Below are 20,287 nucleotides of genomic sequence, written 5' to 3' on the forward strand. Positions count from 1 at the left end.
AAACACAATGGAAAGTATTAATCATAGATCCTTTGAAGCACTCACAAAAGGACTGGATTCGAAGTCAGAGGCACAAGTGATCCTGAATCATTTCTCAAAATGTTTTCTTTTAAAGCTTCGATCCTCAAACATTTCGAGCAGAACGGTTCGAGCCTTCTTTGTTTATGAACACCCTAGGAGGCGGATGGCGGCCAGCGATTTTCAAGGGTGTTTTGTGTATGACATGCCGCGCATAACTACTGAGTATTGTACTCACGTATAAGACAAATTAAGAAGTAAATGCCTGAGACAAACTTGGCTGATTAAAATGTGAAGCGGAAAGAAAATGGATGCTACATAAATGAAAATGGGACGTGGATGTCAGGAGTAACTATGCTGAATAAAATCAGTCCCTGGAACGTGAGAAAGTAAAATTAAGAGTAGAGTGATAAAAAAAAAAAAGCAAGAGAAAATATTGAAGAGTGAATATGAATGTGATCATGCGCAGAAGAGAGAGAGAGAGAGAGAGAGAGAGAGAGAGAGAGAGAGAGAGAGAGAGAGAGAGAGAGAGAGAGAGAGAGAGAGAGAGAGAGAGAGACGTGGGGTCGATTATAAACCATAATAATAAGAGAAATGTTCAGATAAATGAGTGGAGGAAGTCAGTCAAGTTAAGTGATCCAACGCGAATGTAAAAAAAAAAAAAAAAAAAAATATGCAGGCAAAGAGTTAATGAAAAGTTTGTCACAATTATCAAACATTACTACGATAGATCAGTGACCTACAGACGACACATCCTTATGTTTACCTTGAGGAGGACCATTGTCAGTAAATTTCAAGTGAAAGCACTGCAACTCACGATGCTGAAACCCACCTTCCGTGATGCATATAGGTAAAAAAAAAAATAATAAAAATAAATAAATAAAATAAATAGATAATAGTAGTAATAACAATTAAAAAATCGAACTTGCATTACGTATATTTCCCTATTATAGCCTCTGCTGCCAGGAAAGAAGGGAAAACAAGAGGAATATAAGAAACAACACGAGAGAATGAAAACAATAGATACGTCAAGGGAAATTCCTGAAATCCCACAGCCTATTACTCCTCACACACACACACACACACACACACACACACACACACACAGCGTTATGGCCTCACAAGGGAAACAAGACGAGGACGACCCTGCGTCATCCTCACAACAGGAAGTGGTTGAGGTCATTAGTCGCCTCGTGTTTACCTCTATACCTGCACACACTCCCTCGCCTCCCTCCCCACCAGCCTCTCCCTCCCTCCATCCCTCCTTCCCTCTCCACCAGCCCCTCTCTCCCTCCCTCCCTCCCTCCACTCCTTGATATAATTCTCGTCCATGTTATAATTTTCATAATGACCCTTTTCCGCCACCCTCACCGCCCGAGTTTTCAAGAGAGACCCTGTGAAAATTTGCATACTCGGCCCTCTCCCCCTCCTCCTCCTCCTCCTCCTCCTCCTCCTCCTCCTCCCCCCTTCTCCTCCTCCTCCTCGTCCTCCCTCAGCCGCTGCCGTTGTCATGGTAATGCTGGAAAATTAGCTCAGGAAAGGAATCGATTCGGTTCGTTTGATTCTGAGTTTCTAGTGTTATTTTTCATCTAATTCTCTCTCTCTCTCTCTCTCTCTCTCTCTCTCTCTCTCTCTCTCTCTCTCTCTCTCTCTCTCTCTCTCTCTCTCTCTCTCTGTGAAAAATCCTAATTACATTTGTTGATTTCTCATTAATTTAAAAAGCATCAATACAAACAGTAATTCGCATTATCACACGCACGCACTAAATTACCCACACCACCACCACCACCACCACCACCACCACCACCACCAGCACCCACCAGCACTATCACTGCCCATCATCAGCACACTGACAGACACACGAAGGAAAAAAAGAAAAAGAAAAAGAAAAAAAAACATGCCTTTCCCAAAATCATCGGAAGTAAATTTACCCTCCACCACCACCATCACCACCACCACCACCACCACCTCTTCTTATTGTTACCCTCTCATCACCCCTTCATCATCCACCACCAAACCCACCATCAAGCAAATCCACCATCACCACCACTTGTCACCCTAACCACCACCGCCACCACCACTGCGCCACCGCTACATCCAACCCCATGCACGCGCAACACCTCCACCACTTCACACATCTTGTCACTCCACACGATTCTCAGAAACACAAGATCCACTAACACTGCTTTCTGTCACCCTCTCCCTTAAGTCTCTCCCTCTTTTACTCCCATGACGAGCATTAGTGCACCGCCATCACCACCATCATCACCACCACTGCAGTTAACACTCCATGCTCTCAGCCATTACCACACTCTAACACCTCGCCTGGCATTGCACAACACCAGTGAAAACCTACGTACAGTGATCTGCTCAGCTTTCCTTTTCACCTTTACTTCTGTTCCATATTCCTGGTGCTCGATCGTTACTTTTTTCCCTCTGTCTGTTGCCTGTTCCTTTTACTTCTTCCTTTTCTTTTTTTTTTCCGCTTGCAAATGTACTAGTTTCTTCTTTAAGTATGTGTGTGTGTATGTGTGTGTGTGTGTGTGTGTGTATGTGTGTGTTTCATGTATGAGAGCAATTTCACATTAGTTTTCCAACTTACTATAATTTCTTCTGTGTGTTTTCTTACCTCTTTAATCTTGTATACTTATCTTTTCATTCTTCAACTTTCTTTCGCTTTTCTTCCTTCAGAGTGACAAGGTAGATCGTCTGTCTTTGTATGTCCGTCTGCTTGTCTGTCTGTCTGTCTGTCTGCGTCTCCGTCTGTAAGGTGGAGGGCAGCAGCGTCTCGGGAACATAATAAACCTTTCAGAGTCTAAGAACAAAAGCTGCGGTTGATGGGCGCCCGTCTGAGGCCTGACCCCGGGGTAGAAGTGACCTGGCTTGACCCCCCACCGGGCACAAATGACCCCATGCTGACCACCATGCCTCGTCCCACTTTCCATCACACGCTTCCATTTTCTCTTCGTTTCCCTCACCCACACTGAAGATAACTTGAATACTTCTACATAGGATGCCTTAGGACCCAATAAAGGACTCCCTGATGGTGGTCTTCCTATGTAGATTTTCGAATGAAGTCGCCTGAAGCGCTAAAAGTGAAGCTTGGGTCCTGATGGTGCTGTACTGAAGGCAAGGCGAGGGAAGGTAAAAGCAAGTGCTTCCCGGTGAACGTGTTAATGTAGGAGGCGAGTGTTGCTGACAGGCGAGGTATTACCGGCGGGGTCCTGCAGCGAGGCGGCTACTGATCCCTCAAGACGATAAGTGCGCATGCGCCCCGGGGAGTCCCACGCGTGTTTGTTTTTGGCACTTATCTGGGACATCTTAGGAATGTTTTCAGGCGGGGAGTAGGAGGAGAAGAAGGAGGAATACGAGGAGTAGGAGTAGGCGGGCAGGACGTCTGTCTGTCTGTTCTCTCCTTCTCTGCCTATCTGTTCTGTGGAGGGATCGCAATCTAATTGTTCATGCCGAAAAATGCGAACGAAATCTTTATCATCATGTTATATTCAGTGACCATGATTATATTTTTGTTGCGAGGAGAGAATAAATCTTTACTTCATGTCGCTCCACTGATAGATAAGCAAGACGGAGCCTCCACCTCGCAAAGGAAAGATGAGAAAGAAATTTGCTAATTTTAAAAGTGATAAAAGTAGTGATGAAGATGTTGGATACTAAGGTACACACACACACACACACACACACACACACACACACACACACACACACACACACACACACACACACACATCACCGCCTAACAGAGCTCCTTGTGGCCCTTTAACTGAAGACAGACGTAGAATTATAAGAATTATTGAAGACGAAAAATAAATGGACCGAATGAATTTCTAACGCAAAGTAAATAAGATAAATTATCTAAAAATAAGAATGTCAGAGCAACATTTGAGAGGTTGGTTGAATTTTTGGTTGGGACGAATTGTTTCTTTGGAAATCATTCAAATTGTCAGAAAAAGAGCATGGGCTTGACACATTTACTGAGATTTCTAACCATCAGAAAATAAGAACATTCCCAGATGTGAATGGCAGATTATTATTTGACTGGTAGATTAAAACTTTGGGTGGTGACGAACAAAGAATCTTTACCAATTTCAATGTTGTATTTCTTTCTTGTGCTGGTGTTTGTTTTGGGTGCGATGCTTTCACCCACTTTAATGACCAATGACTTTATTAGCGGCAGTAAAATAAAGGCAGCGAGACAGCAGGTGACTGAGGGAGTAAAATACCCGTGACTGAAGCTCCTTAATGGACTACTGATCGGCTGCCCGGCCACACAGATCCCTCCCTCCTTGCCTGCCTCCCCACGTCATTCCTTCCCTGCCTCCCTCCTTTCCTCCTTCCCTCCCGAGAGCCAGAGGTGATAATCATCTCAGTATTTTCTTTGCTTGTCCAAAACCACCACCACCACCACCACCACCACGACCACCACCACTACCAGGACCCATAGCTAAGGCATCCCTGGTTCGACTCCCACCCGGCACGACCTCCCATATCGGATCAAGCCATCACTTATCCCTACCAAGGATCAATTATCGGCAACTTTAGATCGCTTAATCGCCTCCCTCGGAAGTCTCGGCCTTTCACTCAGGTGCTCCGGCCCGGCAGGTGGGGAGGGGGAAGGAAGTGGTGAAGGGGGAGGTCAGGGGAAGTAGGGGCAGGGGTGGTGTTGGTGGTGGTGGTGGTTGTGGGTGTGTAAACCTCAGCCATAATTAAAGGTGTGTCTGTGAGGGAAAATATCTGTGTGTTTGTGTGAGGGTGACTGATTCCCCTGGTGGCCGCGGGGGCTCTTTGCTGTGTGTGTGTGTGTGTGTGTGTGTGTGTGTGTGTGTGTGTGTGTGTGTGTGTGGCTGTTTAACTGTGTGTGTAATTTTGTGTGTCTGTGATTGTTATAATTATCAGACTTATTGTTGTGTGTGTGTGTGCGTGTGTGTGACTCTCTCTCTCTCTCTCTCTCTCTCTCTCTCTCTCTCTCTCTCTCTCTCTCTCTCTCTCTCTCTCTCGACCACCAGCACGCCAGACATGAGCCCACCGACACCACCATCACCAGTGTCGTCATCACCATTATCAGAGCCGCTTCTGGGATTCACCACCATCAGCCCCGCCCTCGCCTGACCGCAGGGACATGTCGCCATCGATGCCATTTCCTTTCCCCAACACCACCATCATCATTACTATCGCCGCAGCCACCCTCATCATCCTGCCATGCTGATCATCACCACCGCCACCGCCGCCGCCACCACCACCACCACCACGACTCTCGCCACGGCTATCACCACCACTACTACCGCCATGGTCTCTTTCTCTTCCTCTTCCTCTTTCTTCTTCTGGTGCTTATCTCTTCTTCTTTCTGTTCCTCTTCCTCTTTCTGTTTCTCTTCCTCTTTCTGATCCTCCTCCTTCTCCTCCTGCTCCTGCTCCTGCTGCTGGTGTTTTTCTTTTCTCCTCCTCCTTGTCTTGTTTCTTCGTTTCCTCCCATACTCTTCTAATACTAACCTTGCGTCCCTGTCTCACCCTCCCTCTCTCTCTCTCTCTCTCTCTCTCTCTCTCTCTCTCTCTCTCTCTCTCTCTCTCTCTCCCGGAGTTCCACAGGGAAGTGTCTGGAATACCCTGGCGCCGTTTGTTTTTATCTTGATCACAGCTCTATAATGGATGGCTGTGTTTGTTCACCTGTTTCACCTGTTTCTCCTCTTTCTATCTTCTCTCCCCCTCCTCCTCCTCCTCCTCCTCCTACTCATACTCCTCCCACTTCTTATCCTTTCCCTTCCACAGTCCCACCTATCGCTGTCGTTCTCTCTCTCTTTCTCCCTCTTTCTTTCACCAAACCTAACCCTATTTGACTAAACACCATCCAGCAGATCACGGACCAAGATGAGGGGTGAGTGGGAGCGTAGAGCGTATGTCGTGTTTGTTATTCTACCTGCGGTCTAGATCCTGTACCTGTGTCTGGCGAATGATCTGATGTAGGGGACTTGTTTTGGACGCTACTGCTCTCCGTGTATCGAGGATGAGGATCTTGATGCCGCCACCACCACCACCTGACCTTCTGTGCTGTTCCCTGAGGTGAGAGTTGGTGTTCCTCCTCCTCCTCCTCCTTCCCCTCCTCTGATTTCTGTGATTGATGTCTACAGATCACCCACAAACAGCCGAGTGCGTCTGTATGTATCCTGAGTACTGTTGATGCATTGACCTGCCTCTATAGCTGAGTCAGCACGGAGCCTTAAGTACTGCGACATGTAAAGGAGAAGATAATGAAGGGTTGTGCTCGTACATTATTAATCTTCACGCAACGTAACCAAACCATGAAGAACAAACTAATTTTTCAAATAGTGCGTATAACTGGGTACTTTTTTTTTTTTTTTTTTGCATTTTCAGTGAATAGCTTGGTATTTAAAAGTTTTCGTGACAGTAAATACTAGTTTGTAAGTTGATGATATTACAGACAGATGGAACAGTCAAATGTCTAACTAGCAAATGATATTCACGTATACTCGTCTTATTCACACTATATCGGTCAGTCGTCTAATCTCTCCCCCATGGTGATGTTCTGCAGACTGTCGCGAGTCAAGGCCACGGTGAGGTAATGGTGGGAAAGCCAGGACACTGCGGGAGGCATGCCTGAAGAGTGAAGAAGACCTTAATTGGTGCAGGTGTTACCAACGCTGATGTTATCGTACCGGAAAGACACAAGGAGAGGATGTAGCACGCCAGAATTAAACATGAGACGCTTTGTCGCTAAATTCTGTACATGTTATTTGAAAATCAACGTAAAAAAACACATTCACTGCACATTCATATGCTTTAAAATCCCACCATGTAAATTTCCCCTACGAAAGTTTCACCAATACGGTTAATTTCCTCACACACACACACACACACACACACACACACACAATCATGATATTACATAAGCTTAGATCAGACGTTGCATAGGCCACATCAAAATCACAGAAGCCTATGGATGAGGTTGTGTTGCACTGCAGGAATATATCACGAAAAAAAAAATAAAAATACTAGGGTGAAACTTTTATGGAAGAAAGTTCGTATATTGAATTTACTTGAAAAAGGATGTATACTGAAGCGTACACCTCACCTCTCTTTTAAAAACTCTCTAACTCTACACGTAATCTGAAGGTACGAATTTAAACCTGAATATACTCCTACGTTGCCTTCCTGGGGTGTGTAGAGGGAACAGGTGTCATTATCTACCTGAGTCATCCAGGAAACAGGTGTCACTGCTCCCGTGAAACAGAAATTAGGTGTTACTGTTTACGTGAAGCAGGAAAACATGTGTTATTACCAGACCTAAGGAGGAAGCAGGTGTCACGGATGGGGGTGATGGAAGGCAGTGGTGGTGTTGTTTGGTGGCGAGGAAAGTGTTGTTGTCATTCGCGATTGAGGGAAATATATGGATGAATGAAAGAAGGAAAGAAGGAAGGAACGAAGGATGATAGTAATTGTCTGCATCGAGCACTTCATGTACGTGTAATCTAACGTTATGTAGCGTGACCTAACTTTTTTTCATTGTGCTTAATGTTGAACGAATATCATGCAGACCATTCTATATACACTTGTATAATGAAATTTGTACTACTTAAAATTTGTGCGCAATAAACTGCCTGTCTATTTGTGAGGGAGAACACATGTGCAAATCCATCTCACATACTTCCTTACTAAACCATGACAAGAGTCAGCAGGGATGAGCGTAGCAAAGTAACGAGTAGTGGCCCTGCGTTTCGTGAGGTTCGAGCTGCAACACAACGGGACTGGGCAAAGCTCCAACTGTCAGGCCAGAGGTGATGTCTTCCTAGATGGCCTGACACAAATGAACAAGGTCAGGTGCTACAACACAGTGCACGTACCAGCCTGAGAAGAGTGTATATGGCGTCCTCCATCTCAAAACACATCAAACGGATAACTACAATTTATTCATTTACTAATCTTTATGAATAATTTGGAATTAACTGATTTTGAAACTTCTTGATTGCATAACACATTTCTAAAAGTGAATATAGTACATCTATGAAGTGGACGAATGGTGAGTTATATTGACTGCCCTGTGGGACATACTCGTATGAAGGCTTGTCTGTCTGTCCGCCTGTCTGTCTGACTTAACATTTATTAGTAATCGTTCCTCTGTCATTACGTTGTTGAGTTCACTTATTCGTGTTACATGATACTATTTACGTAGCAATGTCTTACAGATAGGAATCACAAATTACTAACTTGCTAGCACTGGTTCCCCTCCTCGCTCTACCTCCTACTTACTCTGTTTCGTATACGTCCCTTTCTTTATTTTTATATGTTGATTACGCTTACTTTATCTTCTAGTTAAATTCTTGTGTTCTTATATTCCCTTGTTTTCATATGCTCTTATGTACGTGGCAATAAGTAGATACTTTTCATACAAGAACTGCCACGTGTAGGCCGACAGCTTCCTGCATCTTCCCTTATTTTCTTATGCTTTATGTTCTTATGACATAATAACAAGACAGATTTGCTAGCAGTGGTGATCTTTCCATTACCCTGTCCACTTAACCCATGCCATATATACACAATCATGATATTCCCTTTAGTACGACTCAATATTCTTTTTTTTCTCGTTAAGCCAAACAATGACAAAACACCACCACAACTAACTGACGAAGACAGCAAACAGGTGTCCTTATCTACCTGAAGGGATGGAAACAGGTGCCATTGTTTACCTGAAGTAGGAAACAGATAAGTAGTTGTCAAAAAGGGCCCCCTGACTCATTCCTCGAGCTGCTATCTGGACGAATATCCCGTCAGCGTTATCAGCAGGCCATCTCGGCCCCGTGGTGCTGACGGCGCTGCTGGAGACCTGAGGGGACGGGAAAGAGGGAGTTAGGAGGTCATGGGTTAACTGGGCGGAGTTTAGGCAGGAAATAAGTTAAGTTGTTGATAATAATGATAATGATGATACTCGGTGGCCATTATGGTGGTGATGGCAGTGGTAGTATTGTTACTGTTATTATTATTATTATTATTATTATTATTATTATTATTATTATTATTATTATTATTATTATTATTATTATTATCATTATTAGCCGCATCAGCACCAGCAGCATCAGTAGTAGTAGTAGTGGTAGTAGTAGTAGTAGTAGTAGTAATAGTAGTAGTAAGTAACTAAAGCAGGTGGCAGGGGCAGGGCGAGTAGGGAGAGAAGGAAATAAAGACGGAAGGAATAAAGGAACCAAGGAACAGAGAAAGGAAATAAAGAAGGATAGGAAGAAAGGAGTAATCAAGTGAAAAAAAAGGTGAAAGATGAAAAACTTATGTCAATGTCAAAGTAAAAAAAAAAAAAAAAGCGTACCTACTAATAATGAAGAACATCTGCTTATCTAGACACGTGTATATCGATTCAATACAGATGCAGCCTACAATTAAGACGTGACATGCGCCCAACAGCTGCCAACACGACACGTAAGAGTGTGAATCGGGACCAAGGTGCAGCATGTGATGGGTACGTACAGGTGATAGGGATGGGTAAAATCCAGCACTTGTATATATGGCACAAGTGTGGCGTATATACACGACACAATGGGAGGAATCCAGGGCTGGTGTCCAAGGGTGTTATTACGAGGCGTGTAAACCCACAGTAGAGCCCATCATAAATCTGTTGTTCAAGGCGAAATTTCACCTTCCACAACTCGCGTGATAGCTGCTCTAAATTAACTCATCGCTCACACTGCTCTACTGTTACTACTACTACTACTACTACTACTACTACTACTACTACTGTTATTATTACCACCACCACTACGACCGAATTCATAATAGAAGAAATAATTTAGTGACCACAACATCCTTTCGTTTCTCTCTCCTTTTTCCCTAACTTCCCATGCCCTCGCTTCAAGTCCCGTTGGTAATTCTCCCTCTTTGCCCTCTACCACCCACCCTTTCCTTTCCTCCCTTCTTCACACACACACACACACACACAGACTGAGGTAGTCGTCGCATCATCAATTATCTTTCCTCGGGGACCTCCCACACCCAAGGCCAATCACGTGGTCATCAGTCGTATACAGACCACCGCCGCCCCAACCAAGTCCACCAGGTGTGTGTGTGTGTGTGTGTGTGTGTGTGTGTATCCCAACACATTGCCACCTACTTCTCGTCTCTTCCACCTCGTCCGCCTACGCACTTAGCCACCCACTCACTCGCTTTTCCAGGTGTGTGTGTGTGTGTGTGTGTGTGTGTGTGTGTGTGTGTGTGTGTGTGTGTGTCCCAAAACCAACCGCTGCTTTTCTCTATCCGTCTATCCATCTCTTTCTTCTCCATTTATCCATCCATCCACGCATCTTCTCATTCATTCTTACACTCATTCGCTTTTACTTTTTGCCTCTTCTTGTCTATCTATACACCTGTGTCTCCTTTCCTCTACCTTTTCGTCGTGTTTTTGTCTTATTTACCTGTGCATTTTTTTCAGTTTATTTTCCCTGACTCTCTCTCTGTCTCTCTCTCTCTCTCTGTCTCTCTCTCTCTCTCTCTCTCTCTCTCTCTCTCTCTCTCTCTCTTTCAGAAGCTCTTTTTTTTGCTTTATTTGTCTTTTATGTTCTTTCTTCGTCAGTAATCCTCCTCCTCCTCCTCCTCCTCCTCCTCCTTCTCCTCCTCCTCCTCCTTCTTCTTCTCCTCCTCCTCCTCTTCCTCCTTTATTTTTGCATCTCCGATATTACTACAAACACTCGGCGGTTCACTAATGTACTCGTGCACGTCTATAACAGCGGACTTTCCAATGTAAGGTCATAATTACCTGCTACTCTGCTTTTATGTTTCTTATTCCTTGGTTCTCTCTTACTGTGAAAAAATAATCTAAGGGAGTTTTGAATATTACGAGACAATTAAATGACTAAGAAAAAAATAGATAAAAATGCTTATGACGAAAATAGGAAACGGTATATCTTTTTATACACGTACGAGGAAGTGAAGTGCCTTATCAATATTTTTTACCCTTTTTTGATGTCCTTGAAAGAAAAAAGAAAAAAAAACTGGTGGAAAATAAGAAACGTAAAACAACTTCAGCTCTCAGTTATAGACCATCTTAAGGATCGCATTCAGGAACACATGTTTGCCAGGTGTAAATATCCGATCATCCGTCACTGCCATCACGCCAGACCAACACCTGAAGAGGACCTTACTGCAACGCCACTCAGTCACTAAATTACCAACAAGGAAGAAGAAGAGGAAGAAGAGGATAAGGAAGAAAAAGAAGAAGGAAGAGGAGAAGAAGAACAAGAAGGAGAGAGAGAGAGAGAGAGAGAGAGAGAGAGAGAGAGAGAGAGAGAGAGAGAGAGAGAGAGAGAGAGAGACCACCACCATCACAAAAAACAACAACAGAAACAAGAAACAAATTAAACGTAGAAAAAAAAAAAGACAAACACAACAAAAATCATTAGGAAAACAATGAGTTGGGTACGAGTAAGTAAGAGGAGGAGGAGGAGGAGGAGGAGGAGGAGGAGGAGGAGGAGGAGGAGGAGGAGGAGAAGGAGGAGGAGGAGGAGGAGGAGGAGGAGAAGGAGGAGGAGGAGGAGGAGAAGGAGGAACACAGGTGAGTCAGGTGTATTGATATGTATATTTTGTGGTCAATTAGGGGCCGGAAGCGGTGCTCCTCCCCTGGCCAGGTATTTTTACGCAGATAATTGATAACAAATATTCCTGAGTTCCCTGGGGAGCATGACGAGGCCTCGGGGGTGAGGAAGGGAGGGGTGCTGGGAGGCGAGGAGGACACGGGAATAGGGGAGGAGATGGAAGGGGAAGGGAAGGAAGACTGAGATGGAAGAAGGATGAGGTGAAAAGCTTGTGAGAGGGAGAGAGAGAGAGAGAGAGAGTAAAGGACGAATTTCAGAAGGAGGGAGACAGAAGAGGCAAGGAGAGAAGAGGGAAAGGGAAGAAAAAGTGGAGAAAGAAAGGAGAAAAAGGGAAAAAGTGAAGGGAGTGAAAGAGAGACAGTCTTTTGTGTGTGTGTGTTTGTGTGAGTGGAGAGAGAGAGAGAGAGAGAGAGAGAGAGAGAGAGAGAGAGAGAGAGAGAGAGAGAGAGAGAGAGAGAGAGAGAGAGAGAGAGAGAGAGAGAGAGAGAGAGAGAGGTAAAATCAAATGTCATGCAGAACTGAATACATTTAACTCCTTGGTGTACATCTGCTGAAAGTAAAAAGGCTTAAAAGGTCTGAACTGAACTGAAATGAACACCCACCCACACCAACAGACCCACACACACACACACACACACACACACACACGCGAAAATACGAGATACCAAAATACCCTGACAACTTAAACCACTTGACAGAATAAACTCATGTGTGAATAACTGAGAAAATATAAAACACACAGATAAAAAAATAAAAATTATATCATCCCTTCTTGCAAGACAACTCAATGAGGACAGAAAGAGATAACACATAAAATAAGAACGTCCGAGAGATAGACAGAAAAAACTCTTGACATGCATAAACGTAAGGAAGAAGAAGGAAAAGAAGAAGAAGAAGAAGAAGAAGAAGAAGAAGAAGAAGAAGAAGAAGAAGAAGAAGAAGAAGAAGAAGAAGAAGAAGAAGAAGAAGAAGAAGAAGAAAGAAAGAAAGAAAAGAAAAAGAAGAAGAGCAACAACATCAACACCACCACCACTACCACCACCACCAGTACTACCATCAACATCACTACCACCAGCGCCACCACTACCACCACCAACAACAATAACAACAACGACGAAATCAACGAACGAATAAATAAATGCTCTTGTTTGTATTTATTCCCTTTGGACTTGTCAGAAAAAAAAGAGAAAAAAAAAAAACTACCCTCCTCTCTCACCCTCTCCCTCCTCCCTCTCCCTCTCCCTCTCCCTCCCTTCAGGTGAGAGAGGCACCGAGAGATCACCGCTTAGCATCAATATTCACGCCACTCGGAATACAAATATGACCTGCCTTGCGTGGGAGGAGGAGGAGGAGGAGGAGGAGGAGGAGGAGGAGGAGGAGGAGGAGGAGAAGGAGGAGGAGGAGGAGGAGGAGGAGGAGAGGGTTGGCAGTGAGGCGTCAACTTTTCATGATGTGGGTGGAGGATTTCTCTCTCTCTCTCTCTCTCTCTCTCTCTCTCTCTCTCTCTCTCTCTCTCTCTCTCTCTCTCTCTCTCTCTCTTCCCGGTTGTGGTGATGGTGGTGGTATAGTTAATATTGCCATCATCATTGTCTTTGTTGTCGTCTTGTCATTCTTTTCTTTACAACAACAACAACAACAACAGCAACAACAACAACAACAACAAAAACAACAACAACAACAACGATGAAAACCAATCAATATCTCTGGTTCTGTGACTATTTCCTCCTTTTCCACCACCACCACCGCTACCGTCTCCTCTCCCTCTTCTTCCTCCTCCTCCTCCACCTCCTCCTTTACATCCCTCTCTCGCCACCTTCTCCCTGTCCATCCTTCCTCCATCTTCTCGCATATAATCGTAAATAATGACAAAATATTTCCTTTTATCCCTCACACGCTGTCCTCTTTACTTGTCATTTTTCTCTGTATTACTTTTCTTTCATCCTCTTTACTTTGTCCATCTTATTTTTTTTTATCATGTTTTCTTTGTTCTTTCTTTTTTTTTTTTTCGTGTTGCGCAAGTGTTAAGATTCCCTTTTACTAATCTATATGTGCGTCTCCATAGGTTTTCACTCTTCATTACCAGTGTTATTGCTTTTTTGATTGGTGTTTTACAAAGCTCTGGTCTCACTTATTCTCTTTCTCTCCTCTGCTTATTTCTCGTATTTCTCTTTTTCTCTTATTTTTATCCATCTTTCCGTCTCCCTCTTCTCGTTCACCATTCCTTCTTTTTCTATTTCCCTTTCTTTCTTTTGCAGCTTATTTCCGCCCCCCCCTCTCTCTTTCTCTCTCTCTCTCTCTCTCTCTCTCTCTCTCTCTCTCTCTCTCTCTCTCTCTCTCTCTCTCTCTCTCTCTCTCTCTCTCTCTCTCTCTCGTGGTGTGTGTGTGTGTGTGTGTGTGTGTGTGTGTGTGTGATCCTGCGATTTGCTCAGTCATTAAAAAAATAATTTGTGATGAATATTCATTTGAACTTCCGACCACAGAACATTAATGATGGCTGCTGTATACCCTCCCCCTCCCCCCTACAAAAAAAAAAAAGCTAACTCAACTCTTTCTCTCTCAAATTTCCTGCGGTTGCTGTTCCCTGTTGACAACCCGCCTCCCCCCGAACTCCCTATCCCTCTCTTCCTTCCCCCCTCTCTCTCTCTCTCTCTCTCCCTCTCTCTCTCTCTGTCTCTCTTCCTCCTCTCCCCTCCCTCGAAAATGACTCCCCATCCATCCATCCCTCCCACCTCTCTCTCTCTCTCTCTCTCTCTCTCTCTCTCTCTCTCTCTCTCTCTCTCTCTCTCTCTCTCTCTCTCTCTCTCTCTCTCTCTCTCTCTCTCTCTCTCTCTCTCTCTCTCTCTCTCTCTCTCTGTCTGTCTCCCTTCCCCCTCTTCCTTTCCTCTCTTTTCGTCTCCCCACCTCTACCTGTCCTCTCCTCCCCTCTCCCCTCTCCTCTTTCCTCTCCCACTCTCTATCTCTCTCCCTCCCCTCCCCACTGAGAAAATGACTCCCCGTTTTGTTTATTTTTGTGTGAAGTATATTCGTTTTTTTATGATATATATATTTTTGTGTGTTTATTCTGAAGTCCGCACTCGCACACACACACACACACACACACACACACACACACACACACATATATAGCACTACCACTACCACCACCACCACCATTTAATTACTACCGCTCTCTGACAATACATAAACACATTTACTTTATCAATACACAAACACACATACGTACAGCTTCATGCTAAACACCAGTGGCTCCGGAACACCTCATATTCATGGCAATTATACTATTATTTTTCCTTTCCCTTATCATCTGGCAGCAAGTGTTCATCTGTCCATGTGTTCACCAGTCAGTCAGTCAGTTACTTGCTTAATTAATCAGGCGAGTCGGTCATTTATTTAGTCAGTAAGTTTGTTAGTAAGCGTTTTATCTTTAAGAGCGATGCAAACGTGGGTAACCTATAGATTTTTTGAAGGGGGAGCAGTAGGGGGAGGAGGGACGAGCAGGAGGAGGAGGTGGTGGTGGGGGAGCAGCAGAAGGAGCAGGAGGTAGAAGAGGACGAGAATACAGTGAAGAAATCATTAGTAAGAATAAAAATTGTATACAAAGATTGAAGTTCTATTATTATTATTATTATTATTATTATTATTATTATTATTATTATTATTATTATTATTATTATTATTATTATTACTATTATTACTATTATAATTATTATCATTATTATTACTACTATTATTATCATCATCATCGTCACTACCATTACCACTCCATCGCTTCCACCTTTCTCTCCCTCACAAGTCATTCCATAATTAGATGCATGAATGTACACTACCGTATATGCGTGTGAACTATTGAACAATCGTTAACGTTCAGTGAGCATTGTGGAGGGAGATATGGTTGAGTTATGAGAGAGAGAGAGAGAGAGAGAGAGAGAGAGAGAGAGAGAGAGAGAGAGAGAGAGAGAGAGAGAGAGAGAGAGACGCTAGGGAGGAGGAAGGGGGAGGGTGATGGGCGGGAAGAATAGCAGCTCTCAATAGGGGGGTTACCTGGGTCCATTAGCCCGCCGGTCCCTCCCCAAATCCGCCCCTTTTGACAGGCCCACGCTGGGGGGTCCCTTGACTCTGTTACTGTGGGCCTCGTGGTGGGAGGGAAGGGTGGGGGGTCGTGTATGGGAGGAGGTGGTGCGTATGGAGTGGTGGGGAGTGTCAATGGGATGGAGGAGGAGGAGGAGGAAGAGGAGGAGGAGGAGGAGGAGGAGGAGGAGAAGGAGGAGGAGGAGTTGATGGGGGTTTCTTTGCCTCTTTAGGAACAGAGCTAAGAGTAGGAGTAGAGTAGAGAGAGAGAGAGAGAGAGAGAGAGAGAGAGAGAGAGAGAGAGAGAGAGAGAGAGAGAGAGAGAGAGAGAGAGAGAGAGAGAGAGAGTTTCTGAATCTTGATACAGAGAAGAAAAGTGTAGGGGTGGTAGCTATGAGAGTATATACGTACATGCGTGTGTGTGTGTGTGTGTGTGTGTGTGTGTGTGTGTGTGTGTGTGTCACTGGAAGAAGAAGGATGAGGTAAATGGGAGGGAGGGAGAGAAGTGGTGTATGGGAGGGAAGGAAAAGGACGCGACCTGAGGGATGTGAGGGGGTTGTGGGAGAGAGAGGGAGAGGCTGATGGGAGACAGGAGAGGGGAGAGGGAGAGGAGAGAGAAGAGCCAATAGGGAGAGAGAGAGAGAGAGAGAGAGAGAGAGAGAGAGAGAGAGAGAGAGAGAGAGAGAGAGAGGTGAAGTACAGACCTACAGGGATGGTAGAACATGGAGGTAAAGGAGAGAGAGAATCTGGAGAGCGAGAAGAGGAGGGATAACTTACCAAAAATAAAATAAAAAAGTAGGAAGCATTGAGTAAAGAGAACCTCCCCCTCCTTCTCCTCCTCCTTCTCTTCCTCTCCCTCTCCCTTTCCCTCCGTTCTTTTCCATACAAGAGGGATTGAGGGTGATGGAAACAAGGGAAATGGCAGCAACAGGAGGAAGGAGAAAGAGAGAGGGAGAGAGAAAGGGAAGAAAAAAAGGAAGGAAACAAAAAAGAGAGCGGTGGGTGAAGGAGGGTGGTCGCTTCAGCTACTACACGAGTATAGGGAGATGAAAGCTGCAGGGAAGAAAAGAAGAGGGAGGTTAAGAAAAAAAAAAGAAATAGTAGGGGGAGGAGGAGGATAAACAGAGATATGCAAAGAAATAGAAGAGATGGTACAAAGGCCGAGATTGCGAGAGAGAGAGAGAGAGAGAGAGAGAGAGAGAGAGAGAGAGAGAGAGAGAGAGAGAGAGAGAGAGAGATGGGTGTCTGGGAGGGAAGGGTGCGAGCGTATCACACTATCAGATCATTCTCTATCATCGTTATCTTCTCGAATTTCCCATTTATTAATCCCATTACTCGCCATCTCCATGTTCCAACACTCTGACCCCAAGCCACTGTACGCTGGCCCGGGGAGGCTTTGGGAGGGGCGAGGGAGACTGGGGGGGAGGGTGTAGTACAGGGGAGACGTAGAAGATTGTTAGGGCGGGACGGAGCGGGGGAGAGAATGTCAGGAGAAGCAACAGAGGGGGTCGGTTAGGGAGAAGGAAAGGAGAGTGGAAGAGTGGGAGAGGAGAGAGGGACAAAGGGGGTCACAGAGAGGAGAAGAGAAAAGGGGGCGGAAGAGAGAGAGGGAGAGTGGAGAGAGGCGGAGAGGGAGAAGAGAAAGAGATGGAGGGAGAGGACAAAGGAGAGGCGTTTGAAGGGGGAGGTGAGAAAGGTGAGGTACGAGGTGCCGGTATCCTGGACACGACGAGTTTAGGGAAGTTGCTACAAGGTGGTGGTGGTGGTGGTGGTAATGGTAGTAGTAGTAGTAGTAGATGTAGTGGCAGTGATAAAGATGGCGGTATCTGTCGTAAAATCTGTCTTTTCTTTTTTCTTCCTTACATTGCTAGTGACGCCTTTCCATCCTGCGTATCATGAATATTTTAGTAACTACTTCACGAATAATATCTTGAGCCTTACAACATTTTTTTCATCTTCATTTCCTTTCTTTTTTTTCTTTTTTTATTTGTCATTTTCATATTTTTTTTTCCAGCCATGGCCAGTATTCAGCATTACACATCAGTTTTTTCTTCCTTTGTACGGGAGTCGTCCGTCACTGGCTCGTAATGGCGGGGAAAACTGTGAAGTCATCTGTTTATATCAGTAACACCACCTCTTGTTTAGTGGATGTTTGTCTTCATCATTTATCTTTTTCCTTTTCTTTTATGCTTGAAGGAGGCTGGCCAAGGATTACAAAGATCCGTAAGAGAGAGAGAAAAAAAAATCAATGAAAAAAAAGAGAAAAATCAATTAGAGCGGCCTTTAAAGTTGGTAAAAATTCGTCACTATCAAGCGGAGCAATTTAGTAAACTTCCGCAGGTGTCTTGGTATAATGTAATGTCTTGAAATAACGTAAATCAAAGGCAGGTCGAAAAACAGAATTAGTCACAGCGTCTGCATGCAAGATCCGCCTTTGAACAAACAGAGCCTAAAAGTACTTGTAAATAAAGTCTTTAGGAGGATTTCGATGTACCCTCCCACCATCACCACTACTACTGCCATCATGTCCCTCCACCCCCCACCACCACCACCACCACCACCACCCCCTCCACCTCGTCTCATCATCTCTCCTCGGAGGCTGTGAAAGCTCCGCCGAGAACCATACATCATACTTTTGGGAGTGTGAGTCAATAATGTCAGATTACGCGGTCGATCTTCGCGCGCGCGGAACACTGTGGCCGCCACCATAACGCCATATTGTTTCGCACCGCCCGCGACACTGCTGCCAACCCTCCGCGGGGCGACGGCGACGCGGCGGGCGAGTCTTTCCCTTAGGAGGTCGACACATAAGGCCGTGACTCCCTTGAGGATCTTATTACAAATGTTCCCGCGCGTTCTCTCCCTCCCTTAGCCGTCTGAACTATAAATAAAATGTAAATCATGATGTCTAACAAAACCAAATAAACGACCGCCATAATAATAGAGAAGGACAAAAGGAGAGTCTGGGTAATGGAGGGGAGAGGAGGGAGGGAGAGGAGGGGTGGTGGTGGCGGGTAAAGAGAGAGATGGAGGGAGAGGGTGGTGGGAGAGGGAAGTGAGCATCTCTCCCTCTCCCCCCCTGCATCCATTACGCCATCAAGCGATATAATGAGTGAATGTGACTGACTTGTTTCAGTCATTATCATCGGCGGTGACTTTTCTGACGGGAGGGGAACATGTGTATCTCTCTCTCTCTCTCTCTCTCTCTCTCTCTCTCTCTCTCTCTCTCTCTCTCTCTCTCTCTCCTTTGACAATTCCTCCCTATCTCCAAATTTCACGAAGCAGACATATTAAACAATTGATAAAACAATCACAAAAAAAGACGAAATTCAGAGTTACAAGATGAACTTTATATCCTGTAAAGATGGAAATTAAGAGAGAGAGAGAGAGAGAGAGAGAGAGAGAGAGAGAGAGAGAGAGGAAAAAAAGATCAATAAATTAAGGATGGGTGGTGAAGCTTCGGAAATGATCGACCCCTTGACTGAAGAGGTTCGTCTCTCCCGAAGCCTCAGAGAGTGAACGATGAAACACACGCAGGAACAAAAGTCACATGAATTAAATAAAACATTGAACAGGGAGATAAGATGATGGGTTTTTCTCGGATGGCCTGGAATAAACAGGAAGTTAACAGAGATGAGTGGAGTAGGCTATAGGAAGTGTTTGTTATAGCTGCAGTGAAATCATAGGGTTGGTGAATTAGGTTTCGGTCTGCGCCGGTTTCTTCTCAGTTTAATGCAGTGGCTCTTAACCTCTGGGTCACGACCCAAAGTTGGGTCGCCCAGCCATTTCATTGGATCACCAGGGATACGTGCACAAATGTTTTTTCTCCAATATAGTCGTACCTATTCAAAATGTTTTCAAAGTATTGATCCTGTATATAAAATACCTAAGTTATTAACATCTATGGCTAAGCATATCACTGAGATAGACAATTTACTTAAGGTGAAAAAAAAAAACACCCTACATCTACTCTTGTATTTTAAATCTAATTTGATTTAAATGAAAGTGTTTATGAAGGTATACGGGTCGCTATGGTCAATCTGGGCAGGATTTTGGGTCGCAGCAAAAAAAAAAAAAAAAAAGAAAATTTAATGTAATGATCTTGTATAAACTTACTATTCTGAATGCTAACACTCACAGTGAGGGTGATGGATTAAACAATTTAGTAAGGCTTTCTTTTATTACATGTATAGTTTATTTTTTGACTAGGAAGACTGGTTGTGTTACATATGGGAAATAAAAAAAATGTCATAAGCAATAATTGGGAGTCAGTGTTAATGTAACTATAATATTCGTTAAACATAAACTTGGACGACTACCACAAGAGATAATTCTCTGTGGATGCCGAGACTCTAAGGTAGCGATGTTTTATCTTTCTAATGTCTTTTACAGCGGTTTTCATTTACTTGTCCTCTAAACTTATTAACTCCAGACGTCACCCTTACAACTCACTACTTCCTACTCATTCTCATTCCTATTTTGTCCCCATAACTAATGCAAGCGTAGACATCACCTGCAGTCCTTCATCCTTGCAATGGTGCGCTGTGAACCTTAGCACTTGGCACCACATCACCTCATTGT

The 20,287-nt window shown here is 44.4% G+C and overlaps 1 long non-coding RNA gene across 1 annotated transcript in view; it reads right to left on the reverse strand.

Annotated features, from left to right (window-relative positions):
- Window positions 1-6,493: 6,493 nt before the first annotated feature.
- LOC135116242 (uncharacterized) overlaps window positions 6,494-20,287 on the reverse strand; it is a 15,548-nt gene continuing 1,754 nt past the window's right edge. The window contains exons 2-3 of the long non-coding RNA XR_010276219.1: window positions 8,732-8,868; window positions 6,494-6,644 (exon numbers count right to left, since the gene is read on the reverse strand). This is a non-coding gene — a long non-coding RNA (uncharacterized LOC135116242). The remainder of the gene's footprint in view (window positions 6,645-8,731; window positions 8,869-20,287) is intronic.

The sequence above is a fragment of the Scylla paramamosain genome, chromosome 3 (genome assembly GCF_035594125.1).
Source record: "Scylla paramamosain isolate STU-SP2022 chromosome 3, ASM3559412v1, whole genome shotgun sequence".
NCBI lineage: Eukaryota > Metazoa > Arthropoda > Malacostraca > Decapoda > Portunidae > Scylla > Scylla paramamosain.